This window comes from Equus przewalskii, chromosome 19 (genome assembly GCF_037783145.1).
Source record: "Equus przewalskii isolate Varuska chromosome 19, EquPr2, whole genome shotgun sequence".
Taxonomy (NCBI): Eukaryota; Metazoa; Chordata; class Mammalia; order Perissodactyla; family Equidae; genus Equus; species Equus przewalskii.
The window spans coordinates 35,458,096-35,472,568 of record NC_091849.1 but is presented as its reverse complement, the minus strand read 5'-3'; the positions used below and the strand labels follow the sequence as shown (position 1 = coordinate 35,472,568).

Here is a 14,473-nt window from a genome sequence, read left to right as displayed (position 1 = left end):
TAAATGGCTTTAAACACATGGGTCCAGCTGTGGATTTGTTTAGTTACGCATTTGCTCTACTGCAGGAGGCCCTTCTGGAGACCCACAGAGGCAGAGAGCTACCTGGGCAGGGGCTGATATTTGAGCAGAAATACACTGTATCTGATCTGGTTCTTCTCTGCTCTCAGTTTAATTGAAAAGATTAGGGGCCAGGAACTGTTCTCAACTTAAATATATGATACTTGAAAGTAGAAAGCGTTGTAACACCCACTGTGACATTTCCAATGGGGCTTCTATTTTCAATATTCTTTACAAATGCTAACTATTTTATGTATGGGCGAGCAGGCAGTAAATGGAGTGAGCTTGAAACTTATATTGGCATTTAAATATAAAATTCAACCCCCCCTTTCCAAACTAGAATGTTTTAGTAAAACAACATCTTAAACTTAAGGAAAAGGGAGGTGGGGGGGGGACGGGGGACGGGGTTAATCTATCGAATTAAGTGAGAAATCAATAAAACATTGGCAATAAACCTCTCGTGAAATCCATAAATTTCTATGCTCCCATCAGTGAAGCAAATTATTTTGCATATTCTCTAGAATCCCTCAGCTGTGGTATAAAAGGACTATTACTGCTACAGAATGACAAAGAAAATAAACTTCAAAATTTAAGGGTGAGATGGAGAAGGGCTTAATTATTACATCTTCCTCAAGAAGAAGAAGAAACATACCTACGCCTAACATGGCAAAGTCTTTAGCAATGCAAACCTTGAGCTCTTTGGAGCGATCATGACATTTTAAGGACCTCTAACATCCTTCCAAGGTTCTTAATCACTGACTCACATTTCTAAGTGCCCATTTTGGGTTGGGGAGCCGAAGGGCTTGTAAAAATGAACTGTGATTACTAGCCCTGAAACGTCTCTAATCTGGCTAGGGAGACGGTCCATGCACGAAAAACAAGATCAGCAATGCCCGAAGTGCCAAGGTAGGGCCCGAGGAGAGACGTGTCAAAGGAAACGCCTCTGCAGTCTCAAGACGCCAGGGGGCAGGTTTTACGGCAGACAGACTTCACCTCCTCCTCTTCCCGCACTCAGCCCCTGGCCCCCTGGTCCCCACCACCGGTTTAGCAGGCTAACTCCTTCCATCTAAACTGGGTCTACGCCACCTCCCAACCTCTCAGCACTATGGTCTTTTTTTCCAAGAACCCTTATCTTCGTCTGTGACAATATTTTTATTTGTTTGTACTTGTTTAATATCTGTCTCTCCCTTTAGACTGCAAATCTCTCAAAAGCTGGATGAACGTTTACTATTTCACTTCTGTATGCCCAGCACCTAGAATAATGCCTGGCACACAGCTGGCTCTCAATAAATGTATTGACTAAATGAAAGAGCAAGCCTTTAAAGAAGGGTGGAATTTCAACAAAAGAATGGAGAAAGCCATTCCAGCAGGCAAAAAGGTATAAACCAAAGTGTAGAGGAAACTAGTGGGTAAAGGAATTCACGGGAGCCACAAACGGAGTAAAAGATGAGAGAGAAAGCCAGGCAGAGAAGCTGGACCATGGGGGCATTCTCTGGAGAACCATGAATTCAGGGTGGGGAATTTGGACTTTATACTGTAGCAACAGAGCACCAAGGAAGTTTTTTAGTCAGGCGAGGTAATACAAAATATTTAGGAACATAAAGCAGCCACAAGTAAGATGGACTAAAGAAGCCCAGAGGCAAGTGGAGAATACTGAGGAGGTGGTTGTTGAGGCGATCCCAGGAAGGCAGGTGGGAATGAAGAGGAAGGGGAGAAATTCTGGGAGGAAGCTTTGGTGACTGACACAGGATGGGGAGAAGAGAAAGAGTTCAGGGTCAAGGGTACGTGAGGGCTTGATACACTCTTTACAGGGCTTGGCTCAAAGTCATTTCTACAACACAGGCTGTCCCAGTCTGCATCAATCCTATCGATTTCAAAAGAAAAATTAGTACAAAAGCATCTTTACCTACAAATTAAGGGCATGGTGAGTCCTGTAGCTGCTAATAATGCCTGAGAAAGTCTCAGGAACCAGAGCAGGGTGACGACACAGGCAGGTGGAGTGTAGGCATAGTCATTGTTCCGTGATGGGGTGCAGGGAAGAAGAACTACATTGATTTTGCCAAAAAGCACAACAAGGCAGAGGCTGAGCTGTATCTCCCAGACAAGCAGCACAGGCGGACACTTCACAAGGCAACAGGCAGCTCTCAGTCACTGCACAGAGCAGCTTTCTGTATGGCCTCCTGATGGGTCTTAGGGAATCTGGAAGGGTCATGCATACTGTCTTTGATTTGGGCTCACTGACAAATTTATCCCCTTAATTTTTCAGGAGAGTAGGAGGCACATCAAACTCCTTGATGAAGCACTACCAGGTGCCACGTGACAAGCAAAACCTCATCATGATGTATAACGCAATCTGTAACAATGTCATACAACTTCAAGACCCAGATGCATTCAGAGGAGTATGGTCAGGACAGAAGCAGTTTGAGAACAAGACATCTGAGGAGAGGGGGAAGGAACTGGGGTGCCTGGAGAAGAAATAAGAAGGTCTCGGGGGGAGGACATAGCTGGAGCTTCAGCTATCTGAACGGCAGTTAGGCAGGACAGTGCACATGACCCAGAAGGTAAAGCCAGAACTGACACACACTATGGAAGTCACAGATTTTAGCTGGAAATGAAAAAGGAGTTTCCACGATTTCACACAGGTAATGACAAACATCAGAGGGGATCACTTGGAGTTTCTAAGCAAAAACCAGAAGCTCACTTTTAGAGAACATGGAAGTGACTTTGTTCATAGGGTGGTAGGAAGACGTGGTAACTCAGATTCCTTCCAATTTCTTGATTTCAGAATTTGCTGAAAATCAGCACATCTGGGACAGCAGTAAAGGGAAGAAATGCTACAAGCCTTAATAGTGAAAAGGAAAACTCATGTTTTTTCCCAGGAGCTACCTCTTCCAAGTTACTTTCCTTTAAACACACAGACAACATTTTTTTCTGGAGTTGGGGGGAAAAGTAAGACAGTGCTGCAATAATTTGGATTGAAACAAGAGGAACTGAAAAGTAACTGCTAATTAATGCTAAAACAAAAATTCAGCTCACCTATATTCTAAATACAATCTTATTAAGACTTGAAAGTCATAACTCCAATTGGCTTCATTTATCAACTCCAACACCTTATGCAAGTCATTTCAGCTCTCAGACTTCAGTTTCCTCACCTGGAAAACTGAATCAAACAGTGGACTAGATCAAATAGTGGCTAAAAATCATAAGTCAACTGAATGCTTATCACTCCTTATATGAAAATAAATTCCAGAAGAAACAAAGATTTAAACTTGAAAAATGAAAGTATAAAAGTACTAGAATAAGAAAATGAAATTTTTTTTTTTTTTTGGTGAGGAAGATTGTTGCTGAGCTAAAATCTGCACCAATCTTCCTCTATTTTATGTGGGATGGCACCACAGTGTGGCTTGATGAGCAGTGCTAGGTTCATGCCCAGGATCCAAAGCTGTGGACCCCAGGCTGCCAAAGCAGAGCATGCGAACTTAACCACCACAGGACAGGGCCGGTTCCTGAAATTTGTGTTTTGTCTTTTTAACTAGGGAAGGGCTTTTTAACAAGGACACAAAATCCAGAAGTCATTAGTCATTGATAGATTCAATTATATAAATATTTTAAATGTATGCTTGTTAAAAAAACAAACTACAAACATACCATAAACAAAGCCAAAAGACAACTCATATCACAGATAAAGGGCTAATTTCTTCAAATATAAAAGCTTCTATAGGGGCCAGCCCAGTGGCACAGCAGTTAAGTGCACACGTTCTGCTTCAGCGGCCCGGGGTTTGCCGGTTTGGATCCCAGGTGTGGACATGGCACTGCTCAGCAAGCCATGCTGTGGTAGGCATCCCACAGATAAAGTAGAGGAAGATGGGCAAGGATGTTAGCTCAGGGCCAGTCTTCCTCAGCAAAAAGGGGAGGACTGGCGGCAGTTAGCTCAGGGCTAATCTTCCTCAAAAAAAAAAAAAAAAGCTTCTATAAATGAGAAAAAAGAGATCAATTCAACAATTAAAACAAAAAAGAAAAAGGAACAAGCAGAACCCAGAAGTGTTTTTTAAACATATGAAAAGATGCCAACCTCCCTCATAATAAAAGACATCCATTTTAAAACTATACTAAGATAACATTACCAATCTGTTAACCAAAAAGAGATGAGAAAGGTGACCACCCAGGTTGGTGAGGTGTACAGAAACAGGCTCTCTTTATGTTGTGATAGGGAGTAAATTTAACATGCATAAACCCTTTACCACACCAGGGCACCTTCTAGAAATTTACCTTAAAATAATTTTGTATAAGGATATGCATTACAGCATTACTTTTAATTAGCAAAAACTTGGTAACATCCAAAATGTCCATCTACAAGAAACTTTTAAAATAAATGATAGTATATCCATACAATGGAATAGTATGAAGTATAAAGAGAAGGAAACACTTCATGTACTTAATTAGAATGACTTTCAAAAATTATTAAATGAAAAGAGAGAGATTCGGATGAGTATGTATGACACTATTTTATCTTAAAAAGAAAAAGAGGGGCTGGCCCCGTGGCTGAGTGGTTAAGTTCGCGCGCTTCGCTGCAGGCAGCCCAGTGTTTCATTGGTTCGGATCCTGGGCGCGGACATGGCACTGCTCATCAAACCACGCTGAGGCAGCGTCCCACATGCCCCAACTAGAAGGACCCACAACTAAAAATACACAACTATGTACCAGGGGACTTTGGAGAGAAAAAGGGAAAATAAAATCTTTGAAAAAAAGATGTACTTGACATGTCTAAAGTGCTTATATATGCACAGTATATTTCTGGAAGGATACTCAAAAAACTAAGGAGAGGGATGGGGTGTCTGAGGAGCCGAGAGGGAGGGAGGCTTTTTAAAAAAATGAAAACTTCTTTGAAACCTTTTAAATTTCACCACATTCAGATATTATAACTTTAAAATATGCCCAGGACATACAAATTCCATTTCCAGGGCTGGCTTTGCCTAGACTTCCGTACACAGTTAGTCACGGAGGTTGTTGAAGACAAATACTCCCCCCAAGAGCACCGCTGAAGACCACAGGGTCTGGCGAAGACCCCGCTCCTGGAGTGCACTCCCCTCACACTACACCCCAAGTCCCACGGCATTCTCTCCTGTCCTATGGGCCAGCACAGAGGGCTCAGCCAGCCCCTTAAGATAAACTCCAGGATCGTCCACGCACTGGATGTCAGTGAAGGAAGCTATTTCCCCAGCAACAAACCCAGGACTGCACACCACTGTGTAACAGATAAAAGGCACTCCCGCGGGGTTGTTTTTCTTTTTCTTTTCTTTTTTGAAGTTCTGTTGAAAATAGCTAGCTCCAAAGTGAAAAGGAACCGGGATATTTATACAAACCACACCATTTCAACTGAGTTTACAATGGCTTCTTGGTTCTTTAAATCAGGACAGGCAAGAACAGACTGCCAGACAAATTGTCATTTGTAGGCTCCTAGTGAGCTTAGGCTGTTTTCCACCTGTCCAGATAAATAAACAGGCTGCCTTGAGTTATGGACAGGTGGGTCCTGTGGCGCCAGAGACTGGGTCATTAGAGCTCGTGAGCAAGACAGAGCAGGATGCCTGGGAAAGACCGTTCAGCCTCTTGGCCCTGCTCAGAATCTTTAGGCCACAAGCATTCTTCTTACCCACGGGCTACTCTCCTGGTGGCATCAGGAGGGAATATCTATGAGGAAGAAAGCAGGACAAAGAAAAGTAAAGGAACCCTAAACAGACAAGGCAGCCTTCCAGGAAAACACAGAGCTGAGATAGGAGATCATATCTTTGAGGGCGCTGGCACAATACTGGGGTCCAGACAAGAGCCCTGTGTGGTTGCTGATGGTCATGGATTCCAAACGAAGCCCAAGTGAGGTCCAGATTAATTGACTTCCTAGAGTCTCATATAATAAAAACCCTGCCCCTGATTATCTGGCCAGGTAATTACTTAGCTGCCACTCTGACTACATGGCACATTTCTAAACAAATTAAACTTCTCTGGGGTCTATTGATTTCAAGGAGGAGAAAAGAGAGAAACAGTTGTCTTATGAGAATATAATGAAGCCAGCTTGTTTTGCTATGCTATACTTCATGTGAGCCAGAGATGATGAGGGCTAAAGCAGCCAGCAGGTGGTCATCTGGGCAGATTTACTGGGAAGGAGCAAGGACAGACCAGAGGCATCACAACACTTGGCATCTCGACCTGAGCCAGATCTAGGCCTGCATGCACTACCCATTCACTAACTAGGCAACCACAGTCCCTGGGCATGGCTGACTCAGATATTTCCCCACCCTCAGCTAGACACACCAGCTGTAATGTAATTCACCATCTGAAACAACACAGAACCTACACACACACACACTCTCTCACACATGGATGCACGTATGCACAAAAACACAATCTTCATACCTGGTGTCTAAGAAGCTCCCTCTACACCAACCTCCCTAAGTCCACTGAGGGTCAGACAATGTCTGAGGCCACCAGCATCTTGCTCTCTAACTGGTTGCAATTACCTATTTGGAACCTGTGAGTTTGGCTCCCAAGAAGAAAGTATTTAAGATGAATCAAGCCATCAGCCCTTCAGATGCCTTTCAGGGCATCAGCACCATTCTGTGTTCCAAACGATGGTGTTGCTACTCAGAATCACCTGCCCTGACTCCTTGGACACCTAGCTGGCTGTCCTCTCACAGGATCCCGTTTTCTAGATTCCTGGCTATCTTCTGGTCTAAGTAATTTTGAATTCCCTTCCTCTTCCCTTATAATTCTGGTTTTTAGATTTTATTTCTGCTTTGAGCATGTGCTACACCCATGGAAATGTATTTCCTAAGATAATAACCTAGAACCCAACCCTTCCACCAGAACACATCCAATGATTCTTGCCCAGAATGACAAGTTCAATGATGAAGTTTGAGAAATTCTTAGAAATTCAGATTTCATTCTAGTCCAACAGCTTAAAAAATATACATACGTATGTATTTATGTGTGGGTGTATGCATATGTGTATATCTAAAAAGTAACCCAACACAGCTTATAGAAAGAAATCAGGGGGAAAAAACCAAGATGAGAAAAGAAGCAGGTAACAATAGTGGCTAAAGACAAAGAGAAAGGAAGTTAAAAGTAAAAGTCAACAACGTGGATGGACCTAAAGGGCATTATGCTAAGTGTAATAACTTAGACGGAGAAAGATACTTTACGATTTCACTTACACGTAGAATTTAAAAAGTAAACAAACAAAACAAAACAGAGAGATTCATAGATACAGAGAACAAACTTGGTGGTCGCTAGAGGGGTGGGGGTTAGGGGAGTGTGTGAAATGGGTGAAGAGGATTAAGAGGTACACACTTCCAGTCATAAAACAAGTAGGCCACGGGGATGTAATGTACAGCACAGGGAATACAGTCAATAATACTGTAATACCTTTGTATCATGACAGATGGTAACCAGACTCATCACGGTGCTCATTTTGTAATGTATAAAAATATTGAATCACTGTGTTATTCACTGAAACTAAAATAATACTGTATGTCAGTTATACTTCAATAAAAAAAGTATAAGTCAAGTAATGAGGTATATTTGTAAGACGATCTAAGTGTAGAATGGAATTTTTAATTTCCCTTACAGGAGAAATAAATTACAAGCAGAGAAAGCAGCTCACTAGCTCTGCTCGGCTCCCCCGGCGCCTGCAGGGCCTCTCACCTCCCTCTCAGGGGGGTCTCCTCCGGTTGCCCCACCCAACTGCAGCCCACCGCTCACCACACTCTAGCCCTCTTTTCAGCCTTATTTTTCTCATTAGCACTCTTATCAACAACTAGCTTACTATGCATTTTACTTATTGCCTTCTTTTATTTCTCTTTCCCCTCTAGCCTTCGAGAACGTCAGCTCCACGCGGCAGGGGATTTTGTTGGTTTTGTTCACTGCTCATCCCCAGTGCTTAGAACAGTGTCTGGAACACAGCAGGCATTCAACAAAGTCGCTGAATGAATGAATAATTATAATAAAAATATACTCCAATTTTATATTATTGCCGATTACGTGAAAATACCTCTACTCGTTTCTCAAACACAACTGCCTAGAATAGTGTAAGATAAACTACTATTCCCTAAATTATATAAAATCACTCAGTCTGTATCCTCCTGATGCCACTGCTAGAAAAAAAGAAGGAAGAGATACAAAACTAGAACGGAAGTGTATAAAGAATGTCCCAGGAAATGCTTCTTCCTGTGATTCTCAGCACTTGCACGCACTGGAATAAAGATCAAATTCTTCTCATATAGTCACCTACATTCACTATCACCTAAGTTTTTGGTTTGGTATTAAAAAACCAAAATGTAGTGATGCAAGAAAGAGGAGAAAGGTGAAATTCTCATCTTGCCAGCAACTTCACAACTACCCAAAACCTCTACATGTGCTGGACGTGCCTGTCTTGATGCGGCTAAACGGACCCAGATTGTCTGTGAAGGGAGCGGGCGACAGCACGGGCGGTGGCCTCGGAGGGAGGGGGTGAGCGGACACCAGGAGCAGTAAAGCACTCTGTCGAATATTAAAAATGGGTAAACACTGGCAAAAACATTAAAAAGAGAAAATAAAAGAAAAATCCTCTGGTGGAGAAGTTGAGACGGAAAGGCTACCAGAAAAGCCTCTCCATCACTGATGCCCCCAGGAAAAATAAGAATGAAAATGGAAAACAAATGAGAAAAGTAAGGAGAAACAAAGAAAAAAGACAGGAAAGAGCATAGATGAAAAGGAAAGAAAGAGCAAAGAGGAAAAAAAGATGAAAAGAAAGAAGCAGATGAGTAAAAAGATAGGAAAAGCAGCAACGAGGAAATCTGGAGAAGCAGAGAAAAGCATGGAAATTCGGAAAGAACAGACAAAAGTCAGCCTCCCGGCCTCCCGTGATGAGAAGAGAAGGGGGCAGTGGCAAGGAGGGCACCCTTCCAGCCAGCAAGCTGTCCTGCTGGAGGCATGACGTCACCAAGAGATCATCCAGAGGGCTGGGTGGGGGTGGGGTGGGGGCTGAACACCCCAGTCTTCTCGTCACCAGCTAACTGCATGGCCAGGACTCACTCCAGCTTATTCACAACACTATGGTCTTTCTTCTGCTAGCATCGAGGCCATGGAAATGCCCTTATATATTTTTTAAATTTAGGCTAACAAAAATCACTTGGATTTATCAGATAGAAAGACCAAAATTGTTTACTCAAGACTGCCTATAACATAAATGAGATTGTTTTTTAAATAAGAAAAAAACAGAAAGCAGAAAAAAACCCCTCAATCTTACCAGAACACTTAAAACCAAGGGAAATTTAGAGGTTGCAGGACAAAAGTTGTGACCCCTGTGTATACCCGGAAGCAACTTAAATAGACATTCCAGGCTCCAATTTGTCCCTGGAGGTAGGAGTGTCACATTCTTGTTTAGAGCAGGACGGCTACGTTCAGCAAAAACGACTACACAGAATGCTTGTTTACAGAATAAAGAACCATACACACTGCAGAATACGGCGTGGAAAGTTAGCCATCATCAGCAGAAACTCAAGCCCAAATTTCCTTATTTTACATCTAAGTCATTTTTCTTCTCTCACACCCAACCCTCAAGGGTTAAAAGCAATCAAAGCCCGTGTGGAGTTGAACCAATCAGCTATTCTCTTGATGACATCATGCCTCCAACTGGACAGCCTGCTGGAAACGTGAAGCTTCTGGGACACGGCCTGGAAGGGTGGCCCCCTGCTGCTGCCACTTCACTTCCATCAAGGGATTCAAGAGCCAAGGATCCCCATTTCAGACGAAACCAGGCCATCCCCCAAATCCCTGACCAGGAATTATTCTCAGCTTGTACAAAATGCGTACAAAGCGTGTCCCTGCTCTTCACCCATTTTCCACTTGTTTAATATTTATGAAAGCGGATTACAAAACACAAATTTATCACTTAAGCCTTTGGCCAAGTTTTAAATGACTCAAATGTTTATGTAAGTAGACAAGCAGCCTTCTGTGGTCTTCTCTGTCATAAACTTCAACCCCATTCAAAGGCAGGTATGTGAGAGACCTATCTGACTCCATCGACTTTTTTTTTTTTTTTTTTAAGATTTTATTTTTTTTCCTTTTCCTCCCCAAAGCCCCCTGGTACATAGTTGTATATTCTTCGTTGTGGGTCTTTCTAGTTGTGGCATGTGGGACGCTGCCTCAGCGTGGTTTGATGAGCAGTGCCATGTCCGCGCCCAGGATTCGAACCAACGAAACACTGGGCCGCCTGCAGCAGAGCGCGCGAACCCAACCACTCGGCCACGGGGCCAGCCCCTCCATCGACTTTTTATACATTCAAACCACAATCTGACCAGAAAGTTATTTTTGTTCTCCTGACGAGATATTTATTTCAGACGTTAATTGCTGCTGCTCTGTGTGTACCTGCGGCTGCATCATACACTGCAGAGACACAGGATGAAAATACATCTAGGAGATTGTAATTCAGGGGAACACAACTGAAATGCTGGCGACACCGCCAACTCAGTGGAAAGGAGAACAGGTTTCTTCCCTTTAGCTGGAGGTGGGAAAGGCTTTAAGTTAAATGATGAATTTCTCCTGTTTCTCAGCACCCTGAATAACCAGATCTCCTGGTTCATCTGCAAACGAAGATTAATTTACAATTTACATGCAAGAGCCATGTGTACTCCTCCAGCACACAGCCTTCTATGCTTGCTCAGAGTTGCAGAAACAGTGCTAAAAATGTATCACTCAGGGTCCCCACAGGAAAAAGATGGCACAAACTGGGCCACCAGAAGAGTTTAATAAAGAGATTATTTATACGGGTTTGGGTATGGTACAGGGAGAGTAACAAGGGACAGGAGCTACTCACAGCCAGGAGCTCCAGGCTGGAAGTGTCAAGGGGAGGAACTGGTTACCAGAACCCAGAGAGAGCAGCTACTGGGAGAGGGTCCCTCATAGGAGTGGTGGTCTTCAGTAGGGGGACATGGCCAATCCAAGATTTCCTTGGCCTAGTGATGCAGTCCATACAGGTCAGTCCCCTGGAGCACACAGGCAGATAGAGAAGGGTGGGGAACACACCTGAAGGGCTGATGGAAAATGCTCTGCACAATATCTAACTGGAGAATAATTTAAACAACAAACTAACTAACTAACCTTATGATATAGCCATATGGAATACTATGCCTTTTAGAATGAAGATCTGAATCCAGGTCTTTGTTGACCTTGCCATGGTAAGATATCCACAATATGCAGCAATTAGGTTAAGAAAAGCAAATTATAAATCAGTAAATATACTAAGACTCTCAAATTTGGATATACATCAAATGTTAACAGAAGTTAACTACGTGTAGAGAGATGTAGGTCATTTTCCCACTCCTTATCTATGTATTTTAAAAGTTTTATTCATGTACAGCTTCTCAGTTTAACTTCTCTTGGGCAAGGAGTCATTAAGACAACAAACAGTGCTTTCATGACTTGACTGGAGAACACAGAAAATATCTACTGAAGCTTGGATTTAGATCTCCTCTTAGGCTGAGTTCTTTTAAAAGCCAACTCTATTACTTCTTCGTCACCAAAAATGTAACAGAAAACAGGGAGAATGCTAGTGTCACCAACGGATACTGTCACACAGGTTTACCTTAACCAGGCTAACTTTCAGAGGTTGTCCTGTCCTGGGTAACTCAACAAGGGCTGCGTTAACCACCTGTGAAGAGCAGTCTGTGTTTGGAGAAAGTGACTCCTCATCTATCAACCGAGCATGTTCCTGACTGTAAAACATCACCCCAAACGGCCAATCAAGTAGCCACTGCTGACCATTATGTGGAAGAATACATTTGAAAAAGAAACAGAGAGAGGGCTGCAGATTTCTCTTGAATCTCTCTCCTCCTCTCGGGGAGTTAGGCAGAAAGGCTCATTAATTTCTCCGAGAACCATGGAAGGTGCCTGCCCTACTTTCCCAGGCTGAGCAGGCTCCTCCGTCTCTGGGGTGGGGCAGAATCGTGCAGGAGGTCACGGATTGAAAGGCTTGAACTTCACTGCTTCCCAGTCACTCCGACACCACTGGACCACCCCCCAAAAACCTCTGCCATTCTTAAGGTCTGAAGGCACTCCAGGCCTCAGTTCCCATTCTCTAAAGCTCCAGGCACAAAAATAATACTAATATCTACCACTTACTCAATACTTTAGGCATACTAGGAACTTGTGCTAGGCACTTAAATGCATGTCTGATCGGTAAAAACAACTCTGAAACACAGATTTGACTGCCTGTTTCACAAATAAGGATAATAACACTGAGGCTTCCTGGGGCCAACCATGAATCAAGGTGGACTGACTGTGGAGCTGAAGCTCAAAGCTGGATCTGCTGACTCCGTGGCCTAAGCCCTGTGTACTACGCTGCACTGCCTTCCAGGAGAGGCCTGGCCAACTCACGCACAACTCCATCTGTGCTGGGATCCCAGCTGTCCAAGCCCTGGAGCCTTCCTTTGACCTCTGAGGTCCCATGGTAAAGAGCTGAGCTGAGCCCCAGCTCCTTCAGAGCAGCCTTCCTCACCTCCTGGGGATCCAATCATGACAAAGAAAAAAAATCATCAAGCACAAGATACAGCAAAGCAGCCTTCAGGCACTGGTCAGGAGAAGGGTGAGGAGCAGCCATTAACTAATGTCCTATTCTAGGAAAGTCTGCCAAAGCCCTGGGTTTACGGCCAAGCACTGGGGGAAACACTTCTGAAGTTTCTCTTTAGATAGAGATATCCACAAAAACCAAGTATAACATGACTCAAAAACAATGTTGAAGGGCTGTGCACAAAGGGCCCTGTTAATGTTTACTATGCAAGCAAAGCTCAATCTTCTGAATTCTTTCCAGGAAGACCTCAGTTGCCTTTAGTTTTTTCGGATTTAAAATGTAACAGTGCTCCTGGGGATTCAGCCACACTACAGACTGGCCCAGGACACTAAACCTTGAACAGTCCCTGGGTTCACTGTACCCATCTGCAATCTCTATGTGCAAATGAAATACCGGCATACAAGCCTCCTCTCATCAAGATGCCAAGAGACAACCAGTTTATTAGCACCAACAGCCAACTTCAGTGAAGCCAGGCTGTGCCTCTGTGATTTCATGTTTCTTCACCAGGAGGAAATGGTGGCGCACATAACACTGCCTGGCAACGCTGCACGCTAACAGAGCATGACTATCTGTGAAGAATCACCAGGCACTACTGACCTCTCGGGTACACAGTATGCTCAGGAGACGGGGCCAAAAAAAGAGACAGGGCCAAAAAAAGAGGTACTTGATTAAATTGGTAAGCTGTCTTGCAGCCCATGTGAAGGACTGAGATAGTGCCTTGACATCAAATCAAATACTCACTTCTCAGCCTCACGGCCAAGCCCTTCTCACTTTCTTATTTCTAATTCTCCCCTGTACAAACTCTACACTCTAGAAAACGACCTGAACTTTAACAAACCCCACACCTTTGCCCATGATATTCTCTCCACCTGCAATGTCCTTTCTTCACCCCACTAGTTTCAAGCTGGTTTTAACGAAAACACTTGTTTCTTTAATTCCATGTCAAATTCCACTACTCTGGGATCTTTCCTGAAGCCCCTTTCCAGCCTCTCACACCTCTTGTCGCCACCCACCCCACTTCCAGGGATGTTTTCCTCTATTGCTCTCTCCTGCCATTTCAGAGCATACTGCACTTATCTCACTCTTAATCTGCCTTATCCTATACTTGACTACAAGTTAGTAAAACCCTGTTTTCAGAAACAAAGGCAGAGCACAGATTCCTACAAACACAGACACTTGTGTGTGTAATCTCCTAGGGGCCAGGAGCTCTCTCACTCACACTGATTTTCTTTAAGTGGCCTGGCATCTAGGAGACTCACCAAATCTTGGTTTACTAAACAGTGACAACTTATATTGCACAGAATTCCTCTGTCCCTAACTAAACAGAGTCCTAAACCTCATTTTATCCAGAGATAAGAGTGCTGTAGGAATTGCCCCTGCCCTGTTCCCACAGTAGGAATGGGATTAGCTTTGGTTTACATAACTTTGCAGCTGCAACCTGAATAGAGTTGGGTAGGGCATTTAGTCTACAGATTGTTCAAATGGACATGTCAGCTGTACCGTTCCTCTCCTCTTGGAGAGCTAAATTCATGCCTTGAAAATATTCCTGGGAGACAAACGCACTTCAAAGGCAGCTTCCTCCCAGCAAAAAGCCTGCAAGGGTAGCACTTTAACATTCCTTGGGTGTTTACCAGTCTTTGAGAAACACATTCTTCTGCCCAATAAGACACGTCACAGGTCACTGAAAAATATTTGGGTACATATTTCCAACTATTCTATAACAACAGTTATGAAAGGAACCTGGGCCTCAGACTCTGAATGTTTTCTCCTCACTAATCTCTCTTTGTTTCCTGAACCATCTAGCTCTCTGCCTCACCA

General features: G+C 43.5%; 1 protein-coding gene across 20 annotated transcripts in view; it reads right to left on the bottom strand.

Annotated features, from left to right (window-relative positions):
- The window catches only part of ANKS1A (ankyrin repeat and sterile alpha motif domain containing 1A), a 178,517-nt gene that overhangs the window by 56,732 nt on the left and 107,312 nt on the right, over positions 1 to 14,473 (bottom strand). The window lies entirely within an intron of this gene.